Raw genomic sequence first — 20736 nt, 5'->3', positions numbered from 1 at the left:
GCTCCAAATGGCCCCCGGGCCGTAGTTTGGAGACCCCTGCTTTAAGGTATCTCACCAAGCGGTGAATGGTTTTTCAGTCTTTGTGAACGTAACGTTTTTGTTACGGTTCGTTAAAGGTTGCATAAAGTTTATAAAGACGTTTTCAAGACGTTTGCCAACAGGTTTTCTTGTCACCAAGAAATGAATGTCTTTGCAACCTTTACTGAAACCCTGGCGAAAAACCAAAATTCGCTACATCTGCAAACACTCAGTTCGATACCACCACCACCAAGCAACAGGAATGTAGAAATTTCATCTGCACTGTCCAGTATCCACATGTTTATTTCACAGTCACACGAGTTGAATACTGGTCTAAAAAGTTATTAAATCAATTTCAAGAGAGTGTTAAACCAGTTCTCATTAGAATCACGAATAGAGTGCATTTAGGTGTACTTAATAAACTGGTGCTTTTTGAAAAAAAATGACAAGTAACTGAAATAGTATTGTTCCGAGACATTCAACCACACGACACTTAATTCCTCATTACAGCAAGACTTTTATTCATACACTGCGCTGAGCTTTTATGCCCCCCAGATATTTTATAATAATTCACCGTGTTTGTATAATTTTCATTTTCACAATGACAAATATCTATTATGATCCATTGGTTGGGCCCCCACCACCCAGTAGCTGTTTATGTGGCGTAATAGCCAAGCACTGCAGCTATATTTCATGCACGTATATTTCTTTTCTATGTACTTACAGAGGCACACAGTGATTGAAGTGAGGCCCTTAGCGATGACAGCTCCCGCCTGTGATATTAATGGAAGCCCAGGTAATTGCGCATGCCATTAAGAAAGTACAGATGCTATCAGGGAGTGCACACATCATTATTTCTCAGTGTAGCACCTCATTAATAGTTGTTGTTCTTTAATTTTATCCCCAACACACACACATGGACACATGCCGCCTCCCTCCGACTTTGCAAGCAGGAGGGCTGAGCTGAGGATGACAGAAAGATGAGGCTGGTTGACTCCAGGCAGATGATTTCTCTTCTTCTGCATTCAAAGTAGGAGCTAGTGTCATAGCACAACAACAATTCTGTACACCACATAAGTGAGTTGTGGCACCTGAAGCTTCCCTAAAGTCTCTCTAAAGGTCAGATGGCTTACAGCAAGGGGTGATCTATTCAACGATGAACTCTAGTAACCCCTCAGACAGTAACCTTTCGCTGGTCAGGTTTCTGGTGCTTTCACACTGCCTTTTCACTGAATTGCCCCATCAGAAGTGTAATAGTATAGCTGACGTTGATTCGCCTGTACCTTTCAGACACAAACCGCAGAAGAAGCGGGCACAGTCATACGTGCTGTTGCAGCTTCACTCCTTTAGATGGTGAGCTGTGTGGCAACCGTAGCGCCAGTGTTATTGAACTATTTAAAACAATTGAAAAAGGACATTGCATTGCACTGAAACATGACATGAAGAAAATTGTGAATTTATTCATAATCGCAATGTCTGCCAGAAAATTGCAATTTAATTTACAGGTAGTCCTCGAGTTAAGGCACACTCCACCTAAGGCATTTCGACTGTACAAAGGTTACACCTGGTCCGCCATTTTGGCTCTTTGTCCGCCATAGAGCCCGCAGTGTTTACCCCTCATCCGTTATTTAGCCCTAAGCTAGTGCTAGCGCTTGTGGGAGTTTCTTTGGCTTTTATGCCCTCGTTTTCCACATCATGGCCCCAAAGAAGAAAGCTACGTCTTCTATCACTGTTGGTCCAGCCAAAAGAAATGCAAATACCATGGAAACGAAGCTAGACACCATAAAAACATCGCAGAAAGGAGAGACACTGATGAACTTCGACAAAGACTTGGGCTACAGTCGAATAGCCGTACAGCATCTTATTTTTTATTTTTATTTTAATGTACTTTAGATTTTTTAATGCAAATTATTTTGATGTAAATATTGACTTTAATGGGGAAATTCGACATAAGTCGAAATTCGGGTTACATTGCGAGCGTAGGAACGGAATTCCTAAAACCATTCAGCCATGTTCTGGCAATTCTTGGACTGGGGATGCTAATGCTAAAAGCGACACTAACAACAAAGCAATGTGCTTCAATTACAGTTTGCGCTTTAATCTGTGCCCAAAAAAACGGAAAGAGAATGTGATGCATTAAGCAACAACATCCTTCCTTTTTTGCAGGCTGTTTATCCACTTTGAGAAATTTTGGAAAAATCTAATCAGGCATCGCCAGAAATTAATCCGATCGTTATACAACAGGTCGGGAGATTCCAATCGCTCCTGGTTTCCCCTGTGCACTACATTACTAAAAAAAATTTAAATTTTAAAGCTGCTTTAAAGAGAGATGCAGCACCCATCTTATAACAGCCTCAATTTGGGCATCTTCTGTGGGTGTGAGGCACTCGGGTAGCATTGCCGTAATATATGGCTTTGTTTACAGTTAGAAGTTTTAGTGCCAATCCAGTTATTCATCCTCACCCCCTTATTACTGTTATTTGCAATGAGGTAACAATTTCACTGCAATTGTCCCGGCTCTAACTAGACCAAGTGGGAATATGTTTTCAGAGAAGGATATGACTGGGACACATCACCATCACTCCTCCCAATATTACTGTCGTCTTGCAGCGCTCCGATATAATTATTGCCTATGAATAATGCTGCACAATATCTCCCTCTAAACGAAGCTGCCTTTCTATCGGCCCCTGAAGGTTGCTCAATTCTGGAAAGTATTTGATAAAATGGGCTGCTTTGTAATATGTTTTGCTTGGGAATTTATTTCGCAGCGCTCAACTAAATTCATAGATGCAACACAATTCAGTATTTTATTACTCCAGCCAAAGGGATTATGCACTTAGAGTTTCTGTCTCTGGGTTGGAGAGGAAGTGAAGTGCCTTGTAGGATATATGGATGTTCTATTTTTCAAAACAGCTTCAGGTCACTGCTGCTCGTCCTCGCAAGAGATGGACATTCATATTGTCTATGCTGTGCAAAATAGATGCATCAGATTAGACCACCACTTCAGTTGCTGAGTGATGCAATTGTAATGCTCGCGTGCTCACAATACTGTGGGTGATGTATAGGCAGGGGTGCACATAATTTTTTTTATGGGTTACTCACATGAGTACCAAGAGATTGTGTTTGGTACTCACCGAGTGGTCTTAAGAAGAGTCTTCCTCAATGTCCTCTTCTGTGTCGCCACCGCTATCATCCGCTTCATCCGTTTCCAACATGGTATATGATGATGAAGTTGATGTCGATGCAGCTACCTGTCCCTGGTTGAGCCTCCGATTAGCGGTGTCCATCCATAGGTCAACAGCTGGCTTTGGGTCATACGTCACTGTGGTCTTTCGAGACAGGTGAATTTGCATCAGGGCTGTGAGCCGAGCATGTGACAGACGAGATCTGTACTTGGTTTTTATGATATTGAGATGTGAGAATCCCCTCTCACAAGCTGCACTGCTTAAAGGCAGTGTAAGAGACAATTTAATCAGTTTGTTGATGTTTGGATACATATCCAGGTTACTTGAATTTACTATTCGAACCAAGTCATACACAGAGGAGGCTCCCAAGCGTTTTCCTGTCTGTTTTAAGTGCATCCATTCTCTCACAGTCATTTCACTGTCAAGTTGTAAGATGACTTCATATTTCTGAAGAATGCTTTGAACAGTTGTGTTGCCAAAACGGTGGAGGTCTTGCATTTCTTGAGGCCATGTTGTGGGATCAAATACTAAGAAGTGGTCACATGACTTGAGGGAGTTGTATCTACTTTCAAATTCTTCAATTAACCCTCTGAGTAAATTCGACTTGTCTCTGTCAGCATCAGTATTGGAAACAGCGTGTGTCCTGTGGTGACCTTTACTATCAAGCAGAAGTGTGAACTGTCCAATGGCCACCATTAGTTCATCTTTACATTCTCCAATGGTCATTTTTTCCTTCTGAAACCTCAAAGATGTGGTCTTCAAAATGTTACCAATATCAAGCATGTTGGCCAGAAAACATTGAAAACGCTCTGTGCAGATATGCTGAAATTCCCTTGTGTCAGGGCTCGGAAGCGTGGTGGTGGACCCAAGTGCAGGAGGTGGAACGAGTCAGGGAGGCAGAGGTGCTCAAAAGGAGTCAATTTAATCAAACAAAAAATTAAAGTGGCAAACAGGCTTGGTGACAAAGAATAACAAAATACCGACAGGAAAAACTATACAAGAGTAGACTTAACTATGGCAAGCAAGAACGTAGGGAAACAGGAAAAATGAACCGACAAGAACTGAAACGAAAACCGATGACTAAGTACACACACTAATTACACACGACGAGACACAGCTGGGCAAGACACAAGTGGAAGGGGGAGCTGATTGGTTGACACATGAGGAAGGGCAGGCAAACACAGGTGGACATGGCAAGGCTTAACGAGACTAGGGAAGACAAGAAAAGCAGAACATAAACATGACAAACTCAAAACCCAACAAAAACAAAGCAAAACCTACCCCAAACAGAACCAAAACATGACAGTACCCCCCCTTCAAGGGACAGCTCCCAGATGTCCCATAAGGTCCATAAACAACAAAAACAGGCGGGAGGGTGCGTGGCCCACTATCGAGGGCAGTCCAAAAAAAACCAAACAAAATGCCAAAAGCCTAGAGGTGGCCAGACGAGGAGTGCCCAGAGGGCCAGTCAGGTGGGCGTCCCGGACGCCAGACGAGGAGTGCCCAGCGGGGCCAGTCTGGTGGACGTCCCGGACGCCAAACGAGGAGTGCCCAGCGGGGCCAGTCTGGTGGACGTCCCGGACGCCAAACGAGGAGTGCCCAGCGGGGCCAGTCAGGTGGGCGTCCCGGACGCCAAACGAGGAGTGCCCAGCGGGGCCAGTCTGGTGGACGTCCCGGACGCCAAACGAAGAGTGCCCAGCGGGGCCAGTCTGGTGGACGTCCCGGACGCCAAACGAAGAGTGCCCAGAGGGGCCAGTCTGGTGGGCGTCCCGGACGCCAGACGAGAAGGACCCGGCGGGGCCGGTCAGGAGGGCGTCCCTGACGCCCGACGAGGAGGGCCCGGCGGGGCCGGTCAGGAGGGCGTCCCTGACGCCCGACGAGGAGGGCCCGGCGGGGCCGGTCAGGAGGGCGTCCTCGACGCCCGACGAGGAGGGCCCGGCGGGGCCGGTCAGGAGGGCGTCCTCGACGCCCGACGAGGAGGGCCCGGCGGGGCCGGTCAGGAGGGCGTCCTCGACGCCCGACGAGGAGGGCCCGGCGGGGCCGGTCAGGAGGGCGTCCTCGACGCCCGACGAGTAGCAGAGGGGGCGGCGGGATGGTCGCCGCCAGACGAGGAGCTGGAGGCGGCCGCTGGCCGGACGCCGCCGGAACTGGTGCAGGCGATGGCGGCCGCTGGCCGGGCGCCGCCGGAACTGGTGCAGGCGATGACGACCGCTGGCCGGGCGCCGCCGGAACTGGTGCAGGCGATGGCGGCCGCTGGCCGGGCGCCGCCGGAACTGGTGCAGGCGATGGCGGCCGCTGCCCGGGCGCCGCCGGAACTGATGCTGGCGAAGGCGGCCGCTGGCCGGGCGCCGCCGGAACTGGTGGAGAAGGCGGCCGCTGACCGGGCGCCGCCGGAACTGGTGCAGGCGATGGCGGCCGCTGGCCGGGCGCCGCCGGAACTGGTGCAGGCGAAGGCGGCCGCTGGCCGGGCGCCGCCGGAACTGGTGCAGGCGAAGGCGGCCGCTGGCCGGGCGCCGCCAGAACTGGTGCAGGCGAAGGCGGCCGCTGGCCGGACGCCGCCAGAACTGGTGCAAGCGAAGGCGGCCGCTGGCCAGGCGCCGCCGGTCGAGGAGCAGGAGGCGGCGGCCGCAATCCATGCGCCGCCGGACAAGGAACAGGAGGCGGCGGCCGCAATCCATGCGCCGCCGGACGAGGAACAGGAGGCGGCGGCCGCAATCCATGCGCCGCCGGACGAGGAACAGGAGGCGGCGGCCGCAATCCATGCGCCGCCGGACGAGGAACAGGAGGCGGCGGCCGCAATCCATGCGCCGCCGGACGAGGAACAGGAGGCGGCGGCCGCATTCCATGCGCTGCCTGACGAGGAACAGGAGGCGGCGGCCGCAATCCATGCGCCGCCGGACGAGGAACAGGAGGCGGCGGCCGCAATCCATGCGCCGCCGGACGAGGAACAGGAGGTGGCGGCCGCATTCCATGCGCCGCCTGACGAGGAACAGGAGGCGGCGGCCGCATTCCGTGCGCCGCCGGACGAGGAACAGGGGGCGGCGGCCGCATTCCGTGCGCCGCCGGACGAGGAACAGGAGGCGGCGGCCGCAATCCGTGCGCCGCCTGACGAGGAACAGGGGGTGGCGGCCGCATTCCGTGCGCCGCCTGACGAGGAACAGAAGGTGGCGGCCGCATTCCATGCGCCGCCTGACGAGGAACAGAAGGTGGCGGCCGCATTCCATGCGCCGCCGGACGAGGAACAGGAGGCGGCGGCCGCAATCCGTGCGCCGCCTGACGAGGAACAGGAGGCGGCGGCCGCATTCCGTGCGCCGCCGGACGAGGAACAGGAGGTGGCGGCCGCATTCCCCGCGCCGCCGGACGAGGAACAAGAGGTGGCGGCCGCAATCCATGCGCCGCCTGACGTGGAACAGGAGGTGGCGGCTGCAATCCATGCGCCGCCTGACGAGGAACAGGAGGTGGAGATGGCGGCCGCTGGCCGGGCGCCGCCGGAACTAGTGCAGGCGTAGGCGGCCGCCGACCGGGCGCCGCCGGAGCTGGTGGAGAAGGCGGCCGCTGGCCGGGCGCCGCCGGAACTGATGCTAGCGAAGGCGGCCGCCGACCGGGCGCCGCCGGAACTGGTGGAGAAGGCGGCCGCTGGCCGGGCGCCGCCGGAACTGATGCTGGCGAAGGCGGCCGCTGGCCGGGCGCCGCCGGAACTGATGCTGGCGAAGGCGGCCGCTGGCCGGGCGCCGCCGGAACTGGTGCTGGAGAAGGCGGCCGCTGGCCGGGCGCCGCCGGAACAGGTGGAGAAGGCGGCCGCTGGCCGGGCGCCGCCGGAACTGGTGGAGAAGGCGGCCGCTGGCCGGGCGCCGCCGGTCGAGGAGCACGAGGTTGCGGCCCAGGCGAAGCGGCCCGGGGCTGCGGCGGCAGCGGCGCAGGCGAAGCGGCCTGGGGCTGCGGCGGCAGCGGCGCAGGCGCAGCGGCCTGGGGCTGCGGCGGCAGCGGCGCAGGCGCAGTGGCCTGGGGCTGCGGCGGCAGCGGCGCAGGCGCAGCGGCCTGGGGCTGCGGCGGCAGCGGCGCAGGCGCAGCGGCCTGGGGCTGCGGCGGCAGCGGCGCAGGCGCAGCGGCCTGGGGCTGCGGCGGCAGCGGCTTGGATCGCCTCTGCCTCCTCCTAGGTTTTCGGGGAGCTGGGGCTGTCGTCACACCAGCCTGTTGACCAAGGGACCGGGGAACTCGAGACAACGGGGAACCAGGTGACGCGGAAACAGGTGCTACTTGACATGACGAGGAACGTGAAAACAAAAAACTATAAAAGCTATCACTCGCACTCCAACCAAAATCAGTGTGCTCGCTCACTTCACAATCATCCTCTAACTCTGAATCAAAATCAAACTCGGGATCGTGGTCAACAAAAACGTGGGGTGACAAAATCGTGTCATAAGGAAGTGCCCGGGGAGACTTACTAGGTGAACAAAAACTGGTGTCCAAATCAGAATAGTTTAACTCGGTGTCTGTGAGCTCAAAATCAGAATCACTTAAATAACTATAAAGGGAATCACAAGGAGGTGAACTGGGTAAATATGCTTTAACGGGTGAGGAGGACACGGAGACACAAGAACCAGAAAAGAAAGCTGAACCTACACAGAGGGAACGGGGTTGGTCAACAGGCTGATGGCGTCTGGGAGCCGGCCGACGTCGTGCCGGTCGGCTCCGGCTGCTCCCTGCTGGGTCCTTTCGTGGTCGGTTCATTCTGTCAGGGCTCGGAAGCGTGGTGGTGGACCCAAGTGCAGGAGGTGGAACGAGTCAGGGAGGCAGAGGTGCTCAAAAGGAGTCAATTTAATCAAACAAAAAACTAAAGTGGCAAACAGGCTTGGTGACAAAGAATAACAAAATACCGACAGGAAAAACTATACAAGAGTAGACTTAACTATGGCAAGCAAGAACGTAGGGAAACAGGAAAAATGAACCGACAAGAACTGAAACGAAAACCGATGACTAAGTACACACACTAATTACACACGACGAGACACAGCTGGGCAAGACACAAGTGGAAGGGGGAGCTGATTGGTTGACACATGAGGAAGGGCAGGCAAACACAGGTGGACATGGCAAGGCTTAACGAGACTAGGGAAGACAAGAAAAGCAGAACATAAACATGACAAACTCAAAACCCAACAAAAACAAAGCAAAACCTACCCCAAACAGAACCAAAACATGACACCTTGTGTCACTTGTAGCCAGCTGCATTTTAATGGCTGGCAGTAGTCTTGATATTTTTAACAGTGTTTCATGCCTCCATGCAGACCATCTGATATTATGAAACTTACCCAGTTTCACAAAAGAAATCCCATTCTCTTGACACATTTTTCTCAATGTAGCAGTGTTTTTTGCACCACCTTTCTGCAAGTAAAACTGCAACAGCTTGATCAAACAGCGATTAAATGTCTCACAGTAAGGCACACTTTGATCAGCTGACTTTGCACAGTTCTCTAGTGTGTGTGCGGTGCACAAAATGTGCACCAGGGAGCTTCCAACTGCAACGAGTTGCTTAAGTTTTGGCACAACACCGTTGTACGCACCAACATTAACAGCAGCACCGTCTGTGCACACAGCAACCAGCTTGCCCCTCCAGTCATCCAATCCTGCGTCCTGAAAAAGTTTCACGAGTCCGTTGGTAATGGCTTGTGCGGTTCGATCAGCACCCAGTTCAATTAGTCCAAGGAAGTCCGAGGAAAAGTCTCCGTCAGTGGACACTGACACAATGTAAACAATCTCATGCTCAGTTTTTGTGATATCCTCCGATCCATCAAAAAGTAGCCCCCAAAATTCAGAAGACTGCAGCTTTGCTCTCAACTCCCCGCTGATGGTTTGCGCAATGCTCTGAACGATCCGCGTGCCACCTTCACGCGAATGATACGCACTGCCGACATCCACTCCAAGCCGCTTCAGTAAATGAATATCTTCAGAATAGGAAGACATAGGACGTGCATGCTTAGCCTTATGAAAGGCGAGGAGAAAAATATTGCACAGAGCTTGTCGTTGTTCGTCATTAAGTCTGTCTCGCCACCTAGCAAGAGGACGACTGGCTATTTCTTCACGGCTAGCTTGTTGATTAGCAATAGCTTGCGCTATATTCGTGTGTTCTTTGCTCTTTTCATGTTTGTCAAATAAAGGATGGCTGAAATTCTTTGATCCCTTAAAAAACGCACCTGTTTTGTCCGCAAGATGTGGATGTGCGCGGCAAATGTTGCACCACATTTCAGTGCGCTCGTTATTAGCATCAAGCCACGGCACTTCTTGGAGCCACTTTTCAGAAAAAGCCCTCTTCGGCTCAGGATCGATTGTCTGTTTCTTTTTTGGTGGTTCGACTCCAAAGAAGCTGCTTAAAGTCTGTTGTTTCTTTGGCATCTTTCAAAGTTCTCTCCTTCACTGTGCTCGACAAGAATGAATGAGATGGCCGTGTGATATGTGAAAGACAGGTACGCAAAGGCGCGTCGTGACTTACTTGACGTTACGCTTCCGTGATTTCTGTTGCGCATGCGTACCTGCGTACCAATTATGTGCACTCCTGTGTATAGGAGCATGCTAACATGTCCAATTATTCAGTGATGTGTGTCATTGCTCTTCGATGACAAACTCGTAAGACGGTTCCAGGGCAATTTTTTTTTAACTTTTTAAACATAATGATATTGAAAACCGGTTTTAGAACACCATGTTTGACACGTGATTTTCACTAAACTGAGTCAGATTCAGGTAAATATCAGATGGCTAATTTAGCTACTGGCTATTCAAACATAACTTATGCTTTCTATGTTGAATAGCAATGCAATGATTTGATGACATTGTTTATTAATGCTATTTTATCATACTATCTATTGTTAAAAAGCTGAGAGAAACATAAAAACTTTGTAAGTATCAATTTGTTATACATTGTCACACGTTTCTTTTTTCGGACAAAAACATGCTGTTTAAACATTAAGTCATGATTACTGGGAACAATGTTTCAATGTCGAACCCTGCATATTGTAAAAAAATAAAATAAATACTAAAAAGATAAGGGATGAGGATAACTGACGAGAAGAAAGTAGAGTCTTGTGGATATACAAATAACTATATGGATGACATGTTAGCGCTGGCTGAAGTTGATAGTTTCCGAGATGGCACAAAACAACACATTAGCCACCAATCAGTCTTTTAGCAGACAATATCATGCAGTTCACTTATACAAGGCCATGGACAGGCAATATTTTGCTTCTCTGAATCGGCATCATCGTCATTACTTTTCTGTTTCGCGTTTCTCCATTTCACTTCTTGACCATATTTATTCCGCCTTAAAATCAATCAACAAGATCTCAACAGTGGTTAACTTCATGTTGTCAACTGCATCGGTTGAAAACAAATATTTTAACATAGTAAGGAGTAGAAAGTACAGCGAGTGTGTTGAAATATAGAGTAAAAGTAAAAAAATAATAAAAAAAAAATAACAAAAATAAATAAATAAAAAAAATCACCTGAGAAACAAAATGCTTTAGTCAAGTACAGGTGGCTGAAAAATATGTTTAAGTACAATTACAAAGTATTTTGCACTTCCCCCTCTGTCATTGGTTTTGATGGCTGATCATGTTCCTCAAAAGCAGAATTTTGATGTCGGTTGAGTACATGGAACAAGGTGGAAAAGGTTGGAACAGTTGGTGGAACAGTACAACCAAAACCACTAGGTGTGCTTGTTCATTGCTGCAAGTCACCTGTAAGTTTTCTTGTTTTTGGTTGAACTGATGATAGCTTATGGTGCCATCTCTGGAATTCTTGTCTATGAGAATTTTGCTATCCCAAGGGGAAATGTCTTTCATTTCCAGTGTGAGGACATATTACCCACTGGGATTTTAGTCCTTTCCTAATGATTACTATGAGATAAATATTGGAATTTCATTCAGTCAAACCATCCAAATGCACTGTTATTTTACAATCTCCCCAAAGAGATGAACTACCGCAGTCTGCTGCGTACCACTTCTGTCCCCGAGGAGTTAAGTCCTATCCAAACATTTCTTGGCCAAACGCAAACACGCTAATAAGGGTTTTATCTACTTCCTTTTCCTTTGACTCATGTAGCCTAGCTCAAATTCTGCCATATATATATTAGCATAATTTCTCCCCTCTATCCCTTTTTGTGTCCTTGAGTGCAGCTCGACGACTCAGCAAAGACTAAAAAAAAATAAAAATAAAATAAAATAAGTCTCACCACTACTTGAACCCTTTCAAAAGTTCAGTAATCCAATTAATGGCACAATAGCCAAGTGCCCTTTGGGGGCTGGTTACTTTATTCTGACCCTCATGTGACCACCCCTTGATACTATGGACCCCGAATTTCAACTCTCTGATCAGTGATCACCCATTGACCCCTCTGGTGGTCCCACTTCATCAAATATCCCATCCTCAGGAGGGACCAGCAAGTGTAAGTACTGGCCAACAATTAAATCAAGATAATAAGATGCTGCTTATTGAAAACGGTAATTGGAATCACTTAGGTTGGAATGTCGTTTTGGGATCAAAATGGTGACACTAGAGCACTTCAAGCACCAATACTTTTGAGTAGCTTAACTGTCTTGTGGAATTGTGCTTCAAGTAAAGAACTTTTGACCAGGGCCCGGTTGTTCAAAACTCGGGTATAGCTTTAACCATTGGTTAAGTAGATTTAACCGACTGTTAACTTTAACGGCATTGTTATCTTGTTCAAAACTCTGTTAACTTTAACCGGCTGTTAACTTTCTGTTAAAGTTAACACACCTAAGGACCGCCACTAACTTTTTAAACAGTGTGGTTAACTCTGTGTTTCGTGGCTAATGCTGCCTTCATGATTCCCACTGAGCGCAAGAAAAAGAGAGTCAATCGAGGGCTTGACTTTGACGTCGGTGATTATTCTGATGGAGAGTTAAGCACACGTTACCTCTTAGCGGTAATAAAATTCCAAGTCTCATGTTGAGTCAAAAGAGAAAGAATAAAAATGTGTTTTTTTTAAGACAATTTCTAAAAAATGGACAGAGAAAACAAAAATAAATTATGATGAATTAAAAATAAATAATGACACAAAAACTCCTAAATTACTTCAACCATCGATTGTTTAACGTTTTCTTCGTCAGTAGAAAACTTTCGGTTTCTTTTTTTTTCGCCGAGTGCCAGGAGTCTTTTGGATAGTATCCATTGCTTTCGCCGACCCGGAAGTAAACAAAGAGAGGAATTGTGGGATATATCGGTGCTAACCAGTGACATCAACAACATGGTTAACTTTGATGGTGCCTTTAACAAGCGGTGTGACTAACCATGTTTTGAACAACGCATATTTAGCGGCCGGTTAGTTAACAGCGGGTTAAGAATTTAACCGGCGGTTAGAGGTTATACAGTGGTTAAAATAACCGAGAATTGAACAACCGGGCCCAGATTGTTAGTTAATCATTTACCAATCAGTATTGCCTAAAAATACAGACAACAATTATATTTAAATAAGATTTAACCATTACAATAGAAAGCAATACAGTTACAAATTTGCATGCACCTAACTTTTGGGTTGGTGCATCAAAGGAAAAAAAAATAAAAATGGGCGCACCAGTGCAAAAAAGTTAGTATTGAGCCCTTCAATGGTCATTGCGTTTATCTCAATATTTCTGCTTTAGAAGTCAGTAAACAAAAAATAGTTTTTTCTGGCTAATACTAGCTACATGGTGATTTAATAAGTGTCAGACTGCTAATTACACTATCATACATTAGGATTCTACATGCTTTTGTTGTGTCTCCTCACAGTCATACTGATAAGCAACTCTTAATGTGTTATGGTCTTTCAAAAGAAAAAAAAAACATCTCTAATGTTGATTGCTAATTGAAAAATTAGGAAGTCAATTAGAGGCTAGAGATCCAATTAAAGTGGAATTGAATGGAAAGATGGCTCCAGACTCAATCAGCCTCTCTAATTGATCATCTCCTCAAGGCGAGAGAATGAGGACCCCCGCCTGCGCGTCGTTCCAATCCAATTCCAGCCCTGCCATCTGACACGCTGATTTGGATTCAGCCGCAGTCTCTTTCCAGCTTGTGAGAAGATGAAAATAATAATGTTAGGTCACGAGGTGGATCGGAAGCCTCTAAAGAAAAACGAACCTGTGAACCTCCTCACTGGAAATGCTCTCAATCTCTCAGTCGTTTGGAGTGCAGTCAAAAGATGTGTCAATAAAGATTAGAAACATGATGCATAAGAATAATACATAGAGCTTTGAGTGCCATATGTTGAAGATGTTTGTGCTTCTAGGAGTTTTGTGATCAGTTTTTCATCTTACGCAGCCACACTCTCGCCATTGCTTCTTATTTAGAAATATGAGGGAAAACTGCTTGATTATTAATGACTTCTTAGAGCATTTTCAGACATTCTAATACACGCAGCTGTGCCTTCCACAATGGGACTTGTTTGACAAAGTGCCGTGTGAAAAAGGACATTTGTTTTGGCTACCTGTAATTGCTTGTTTTCTTCCGCTTCAGTCTAACATCATTTGCTATGGGACTTTGCGGCCACTGCTGACTTGTGCACATTTCTTTTTTTTTTTTTCCTGCGCGCAATTTTTCCAGCCTCCTGGCGACAACCGCAGAGATCCGTGAAAATGACTGATTGAACGTGAGTGTCGGAAACCGGAGTAGATGGAAAGCAGGAATTTAATCATACAACATGCCACATGTGTACATTACAGAGATTAATTGACATGTTGGTGCTTTAAATACAATATTTTGAAACCTCCAGAACAAACCACAAAGAAAGAAAAAGCTGAACGATTACGCTGTCTTAAGATGAGCTGATATTTCACATGATGAATGACTGTGTTTTTGCACAAGTTGGACTCCTATAGAGGTTTAGATGTTGAAGTTGGTTGAGTGAAGTGTGACTTGTGACTTGACCTTTGATTTTATCTTCCTCTGCTAGCTTCTATCAGTTGAAATCTTTGCTTTTGCCCCGGAGCTAGGTTAAAGTTGTGCCATGCCTATGGGCCTGCGTATATCTGAGGAAAAGGCCTGTCACTTGATATCGTTTCTCTTTGGGATAAAGGACGATGGACTCTTGAGTTTGCAAGATGTGTTTGTTGGCATGAGAAGACTAAATTGGCCTCCAGTTCATCCATTGTGGTTTGGCTCTTATTTTATAGCTGGCACTCCATTCTCTTAAACAAATGGGCCATAAAAAAATAGCTTTCTGTAAAAGTCCTTTAAGAAGCCATTAGAAAATCAACTGTAATAAATTATGAACAGTACTGTAATGAGCTTGCCACTGAGGTACCTCATAGACCGAGTTAATGTGGACCGATCACAGACAACCGGTTTATAGCATTACGTCTGATTCATTTGTTCATATTTTGTGTACAAAAAAAATAACTGGACAGTAGCAAATTGTTTTTTGGCTCGAAACTGAAATGGCCTCCAGTCCATGTTCATCACAAATGAGCAGACTTTTACTTTACAAATTGCCTAGCGCTGATGCATGAGAAGCTATTCAGATCCATACCCAAGAAGGGGCAACCGATTCAACCTTGGCAAAGGGTTGGCAATGCCTCATTTGACGTTTTGACGAAACAGTCCCGTGACATTTGGATAGCCATGGGATGGTTTGGACAAGTAAATCCTAACCAAGCTTGTGTTTACAGCGTGGGTTGTGGAGCCAGGATGGTGTTAGCTACATTGACAACATCAATACCATAACATCATAGTAGCAAGTGACGTTGACATGCCGAGGCAATCTACGTAGATAAATGTGTGCTTTGTACTGACATTAGTCAGAAACAAGACACAACTATTTCATCACTCCATCATAGGGTTGTGCAATTAATCGAAATTCAATTACAATTTCAGTTATTACACAAAACACTTTCTGCTCAAAGGAGCAATAGATCTGCTCGTCTTCTCCATGTGCGCTGCAGAACCGAGCGCTTTAGGAGATCTTTTAATCCAGCTGCTATCTGTTTTTATAATAATTAGTATTGTTGTAAACTGTTGGGTTTCTTTTCTTTTAAACATTGAGTACTTTTGAGATGTATGTTTTTATTGTCTATTTTATTTATTTTCCTGATGCTATTGATGGACAACTAAATTCTAAATTTCCTCTTACGGGGATTAATAAATTATCTATCTATCTATCTATCTATCTATCCATCTATCCATCTATCCATCCATCCATCCATCCATCCATCCATCCATCCATCCATTCATCCTCAATTGCACAATTGCAAAATCAGCATAATCCTAAAACCCGAAAATATTAATACTACTTTTTGAGTTGTTTAAAGTTATACATTTGCACCTTTTTAAATTTTAAAATATAAAATTAAAAAATTACAAATAACTTAATGCATTTTGTTTCATCCAAAAGGAACTCACCTAATTATAGCGTTTCAAATAATTTAATTTTTTATGTTAAATTTTCTTGTTTTGTACATAAAAACAAACAAACAAACAAACAAATGATTGTCCGAATCGTGATTTCAATTAATACCAAAATAATCATGATTAATATGTTCTTCATAATCGATCGGACCTACTCCATCATAATCCCTGTTTTTTTTGTTTTGGTTTTTAATGCCACTTTATTAACTGCTCATTCCATCCATCCATCCATTTTCTTGACCGCTTATTCCTCACAAGGGTCGCGGGGGCTGCTGGCGCCTATCTCAGCTGGCTCTGGGCAGCAGGCGGGGGACACCCTGGACTGGTTGCCAACCAATCGCAGGGCACACAGAAACGAACAACCATCCACACTCACAAGCACACCTAAGGACAATTCGGAGCGCCCAATCAACCTGCCATGCATGTCTTTGGAATGTGGGAGGAGACCGGAGTACCCGGAGAAGACCCACGCGAGCACGGGGAGCACATGCAAACTCCACCCAGGAAGGTCCGAGCCTGGACTCGAACCGGAGACCTCAGAACTGGGAAGCGGACGTGCTAACCACTCGACTACCGTGCCGCCCTTGCTCATTCCAATCATTTGGAATCAATTCTGTGTTGGCCAATGTACAGACGGCTCTGTTGTTTGACATGACACTACACAAGCAAACAGTCCCAGGCCGCTCTGTGCAAACTGAAATGAGACATACTGCTTGGCAGAAACCCGACTTTATCAGATGACCTTTGCACAGATAGTGTTGAACTAGAGATGTTGACGCCCCCACCCCCACATTTGCATTATATCAGGTGCATGGGCGGGGTATCACAGGTTGGAACCCCCTCTCTGCATGACGGCTCATTTCCTCACGTCTGAGTATCTTTGGGGTTGACTGCCCCCTCCACTTCTCGACTCTTGTAGCGGCGGGTCCGCAGAGGCCAGCGGGCAGAAAAGTCACTCCCATCTGGTACAGTTGGATCAACATGGTCTTAGTTGGGGGCCGTAGAGGGTCATGTGTCCCTCTCCATCAGTGACAAAACACGCTTTTCTCTTGCAAAAACCCTTTCTCTTAAAGGTCCTCTCTAATGGTCCGGACATTGGCATTTCTTTTATAGTTCTGGACATAAAACTAAGGTATGCAGAAAATAAATAAATAAATAAATCCCCCAAAACAAACTTAGTAGTAATTTTAGTAGTGTTGTTCCGATACCGATACTGGTATCGGCAGAGGTGCCGATACTGCATTAAAACAGTGGTATCGGTATTGGTGACTACTCACAAGTAACATGCCGATACCATTAATTCCAATGCTAATATAGGATTTTGGATGCAGCATCTTGTGTCTTGCTGGTGCACGACATTCACTGATATGTGAAATTTTCACTGCATGCCGATCTAAGATATCCTATTGGCCCTTGAATGCTCTGAACCAATGGCAGGACAGCTTTTTCATGTTGAGGAAAAAAAAACCTTAAGTATCGGTATGGTATCGGTATCGGCCGATACTGCAAAGCTGGGTATCGGTATCTGTATCGGGAGCCAAAAAACGGTATCGGAACAACACTAAATTTTAGGATTGTGTTCTGGTAATTTTGGCAGATTTTGGAACATCATAAGTCTGCCAACATCAGAGGCATAAGATGAGCCCATTGTGTTTTTATTTTTTATTTTATTTTTTTTAAACCGCAATATCAACCAATTTAAAGTGGTGCTAATAGGTCAAGAACAAATCTGTTGATGCTTTGAACGCCACATCGTGTTAAATGTTGTCCACTCGGCATCCATCTCAGACTTGTCATCCTGGAAGACTTGTCATCCTTCTTAAGGTTTCTTCTGTTTCCCCCAAATGGGGTTTTGGAGTTGTTCCTTCCTCGCTCGGTTGGGGAATTTAGGTCATGGGCTAATATTTCTCAAGTTCTGTGAGACTGATGTGATTAAGGGCTATACAAATAAAGTTGACTTACTTTTAAACAGTCCTGAACACTCAAAATATCTGAGAAGTAAAAACAAAAACAAAATCCATCTATTTGCAATCACGTGATCAGTTAATGCAAACCCTGCAACATGTTTGCATTTTAAATTGTAATTTTAATTGTGTAAGTGCCATACTTACCAGAAAACTGATAATAAAAGTGAATTTGTCTGAATGATGGCATGTTCCCACAAATCCTTCAGGTTCTGCTTGGAGAAAAAAAAATGTGAGGAATAGCCTTCTAGAACAACTGAACTTTATTTAGGGTTAATCTGTGGCACTTTAACTCATTCATTGCCAGCCATTTTAGAAAATTTCAAAATTTTTAATACCCATGTGATATTTCGTTCAATAATTATAGATAAACCGAATCTACCAAATAACAGAATAGACTCACTACATTTTGTCCCGTCCCGTTCTTTTATAATTGACAGTAGAAAAATTTAGGTTTGCCAAAATACATCCATCTCTCCCATGGACTCTGAAACTGTGTTTATTTCATATAAAAGGGGGCAATGATGTCATCTACCTAAGTCCATCTATGTTTGACATTTACTGTGGAGCATAGTCAGATTAGACCCCATTTATCCCCGCTATAAAAAATACATTTGACAAGTATATTTGTCAAAGGCAGTGAATGAGTTTGTGCTGACTCCCAACTAACATTGTGAGATATTCTGAACACAAAAACCTCCCAGTTATGAGACAGTGTTTCTTTCCATCTCAGATCAATTGAGTTGCACAGTTTTGAAATAATTTTATCTTGGTCTCGTTTTTTTTTTTTTTTATCACAGTAATCTGGCATTTGAACAGGGGTGAGTAGACATTTTATAACTTCTTGCACCTTCTTTGCAAAGGTTAATAGAGTCGGTGGATGTAAGCGGTTCAAACTGCGAAGTGAACTGAGTTATCGTCAAGACCTCCCAACATAGAGTCAACAGTACACACATACTATGTTATATATTGTAATCAGCAAGTTAAATCCTCCCTTTCTACTTTAAAATGAAATATAAATAATCAGCAATTTAAAAAGAGTAACCAGAGTAACCACAAGTGCGACACCTCTTCGAAGCAGATGCTGATTTTGTACAAGTCACTGTATTTGACTCTTGTCTCTTGTGACTCATTTGCACCCCTTCCACATCTAATCCACATTTCCTTTGGTGATGAGACGCCCACTAATTGCTCCATGTTCAGCCTGAGTGTGAAGGTCACTGACAGAACCAATCAGGTGACTTAAATTACTCATTATTGCCTCGTGCTTATTGGCTGGCGGGTCAGTGAAGCGTGCAAGCGCAACTGCCCTTTACACAACGCACATGTGCACGCGTGCACTCATACACACTCTATCAGCTTTTAATCACAATGACACAGAGACTGATTACTTGGTGCCGCTTTTCTTCGATATATATTTACATTGTAAGTCGATGCTTGGATAGTTTTCTTACTTATTAGTAACAGGGGAAATACAGTCCCTCTGTTAGCATATGCATGTGAGCATATACTTTATGTAAAATCTAAATGGCCATCAAAAATTAACTAAATAATTGCAATTATTAAAAGGGGTGCACCAATCACAATTTTCTGACCGATCCCCAATCTTTAAAAAGCCCGACTGGTTGTAATATGGACACCGACCATTTGATTGGTTCACCCTTAATTATTAGCACATACATTCATTATTGATACTGTACATACTGGGTAGGGGTGTAGCAAAAAATCGATTCATAAAAGAATCGAGATTCACATTTATTAATCGAATCGAAATTAATATCCAAAAATCTATTTTATTTAAATTAGAAATGAAGAAGAAGGGGGAAAAGGCACTTGCAGCCCACATGCTGTTTTTGTGGAAAAAGACACTTAAAATACAAAATTAATAAATGTTTAAACAAAAACAAAATAACACTTTAATGTCTCAATTTGTCATTTTGTCTTGCAAAGCAGACTGGAGTAGATCATGACAATGTTGTGCATGTCTGTAAATTGAAGCAGAAGTCATTTGTCAATCAAATAATTTTGAATCGAAAATCGTTTGAATCGAGAATCGAAAATCAATTCTGAATCGAAATGTAGACCCAAAAATCGCAATCGAATCGAATTGTGAGACAGTCAAAGATTCCCAGCCCTAATACTAGGGATGGAACGATATCCAAACATAACGATACAATATTGTCACGATATGAAGGTCGCAATAAAATAATTATCACGATATTGCGGGGAAGTTGGCAACATAAAAAAGGTCACAATTTTGTATGAGATCATACTAAAAAAAAAAATACACACAACACAATATTGCGCTTTTGTACAAAACAGCAATTCATATAAACCACCTACAATCTCTAACAACACTTAATATTGAGGCACATGCTAATATACGCACACATTGAGTTCCTCCACATATTGACTCTGTTCACAAGCATAATAGGTTCCCATTCATCTTACAATTAACGTGGATTTTCAACAAAGAAGGGCCAAAACATGCCTTGTGAAAAATAAACTGCACTAAAAAATTAGCCACCGGATGGTGCTAGAACTGCACAAATGGAAATCAACCTGACTTTTTAAACAGATGTGTTGCTTTCAATATCATGACATGACAACGACAATATTGTTGCAGTTTTGATATCGCAAAATATCGCGATATTGCCATTATGGCTACATCCGTAGTATATACAGTACCGTGCAAAAGTCACAGGACACCATTATGTGTTTTAATCAATGCTATATGATATACTGTAATTTACATATCATATGTCACTCAGGAGAGCTCTGCCAAGGCCCCATTGTTACTATATTGAAAAATAGATTTCCTAGAAGTCCTGGTTCATGGATGGTGATGAACAGTGTTTTCATTTAAACGGGGCAAGACAAAAAACAGGCCAAAAGAAAATAACTGTTTTTCAAACTGTGTATGTGCTGATATGATTGCATGTCAAGTGGTAGATGGTAAATTTGGCCTTTCACTTGTTTCACGTTTTTTTGCATGCACGGTATTCAAAGTGCTTTAACACAGTCTCCTCATTCAACTGCTGATGTCGCAACATCAGGACTAAGTGGGTGTTCAGCATCTTAAAACTCTGCTGAGGGTGATTTTAGGTAGGTTTATAGAATTACAATATACATACAAATTCAAACATTAATATTAACTGAATTCCCACTTGCCATTCCTG

At 45.1% G+C, this 20736-nt stretch overlaps 1 protein-coding gene across 3 annotated transcripts in view; it reads left to right on the top strand.

Moving 5' to 3' along the window:
* Positions 1–20736, top strand: part of plxna2 (plexin A2) — a 374923-nt gene that overhangs the window by 44321 nt on the left and 309866 nt on the right. For all 3 annotated transcript variants that reach the window (XM_077512747.1, XM_077512745.1, XM_077512746.1), the window contains exon 3: positions 745–814. The gene's annotated coding sequence lies outside the window, so the exon portion shown is untranslated. The remainder of the gene's footprint in view (positions 1–744; positions 815–20736) is intronic.

This window comes from Festucalex cinctus, chromosome 2, assembly GCF_051991245.1.
Source record: "Festucalex cinctus isolate MCC-2025b chromosome 2, RoL_Fcin_1.0, whole genome shotgun sequence".
Classification (NCBI taxonomy): Eukaryota; Metazoa; Chordata; class Actinopteri; order Syngnathiformes; family Syngnathidae; genus Festucalex; species Festucalex cinctus.
The sequence above is the reverse complement of the archived record's forward strand: the minus strand, read 5'-3'. Positions and strand labels throughout refer to the sequence as shown.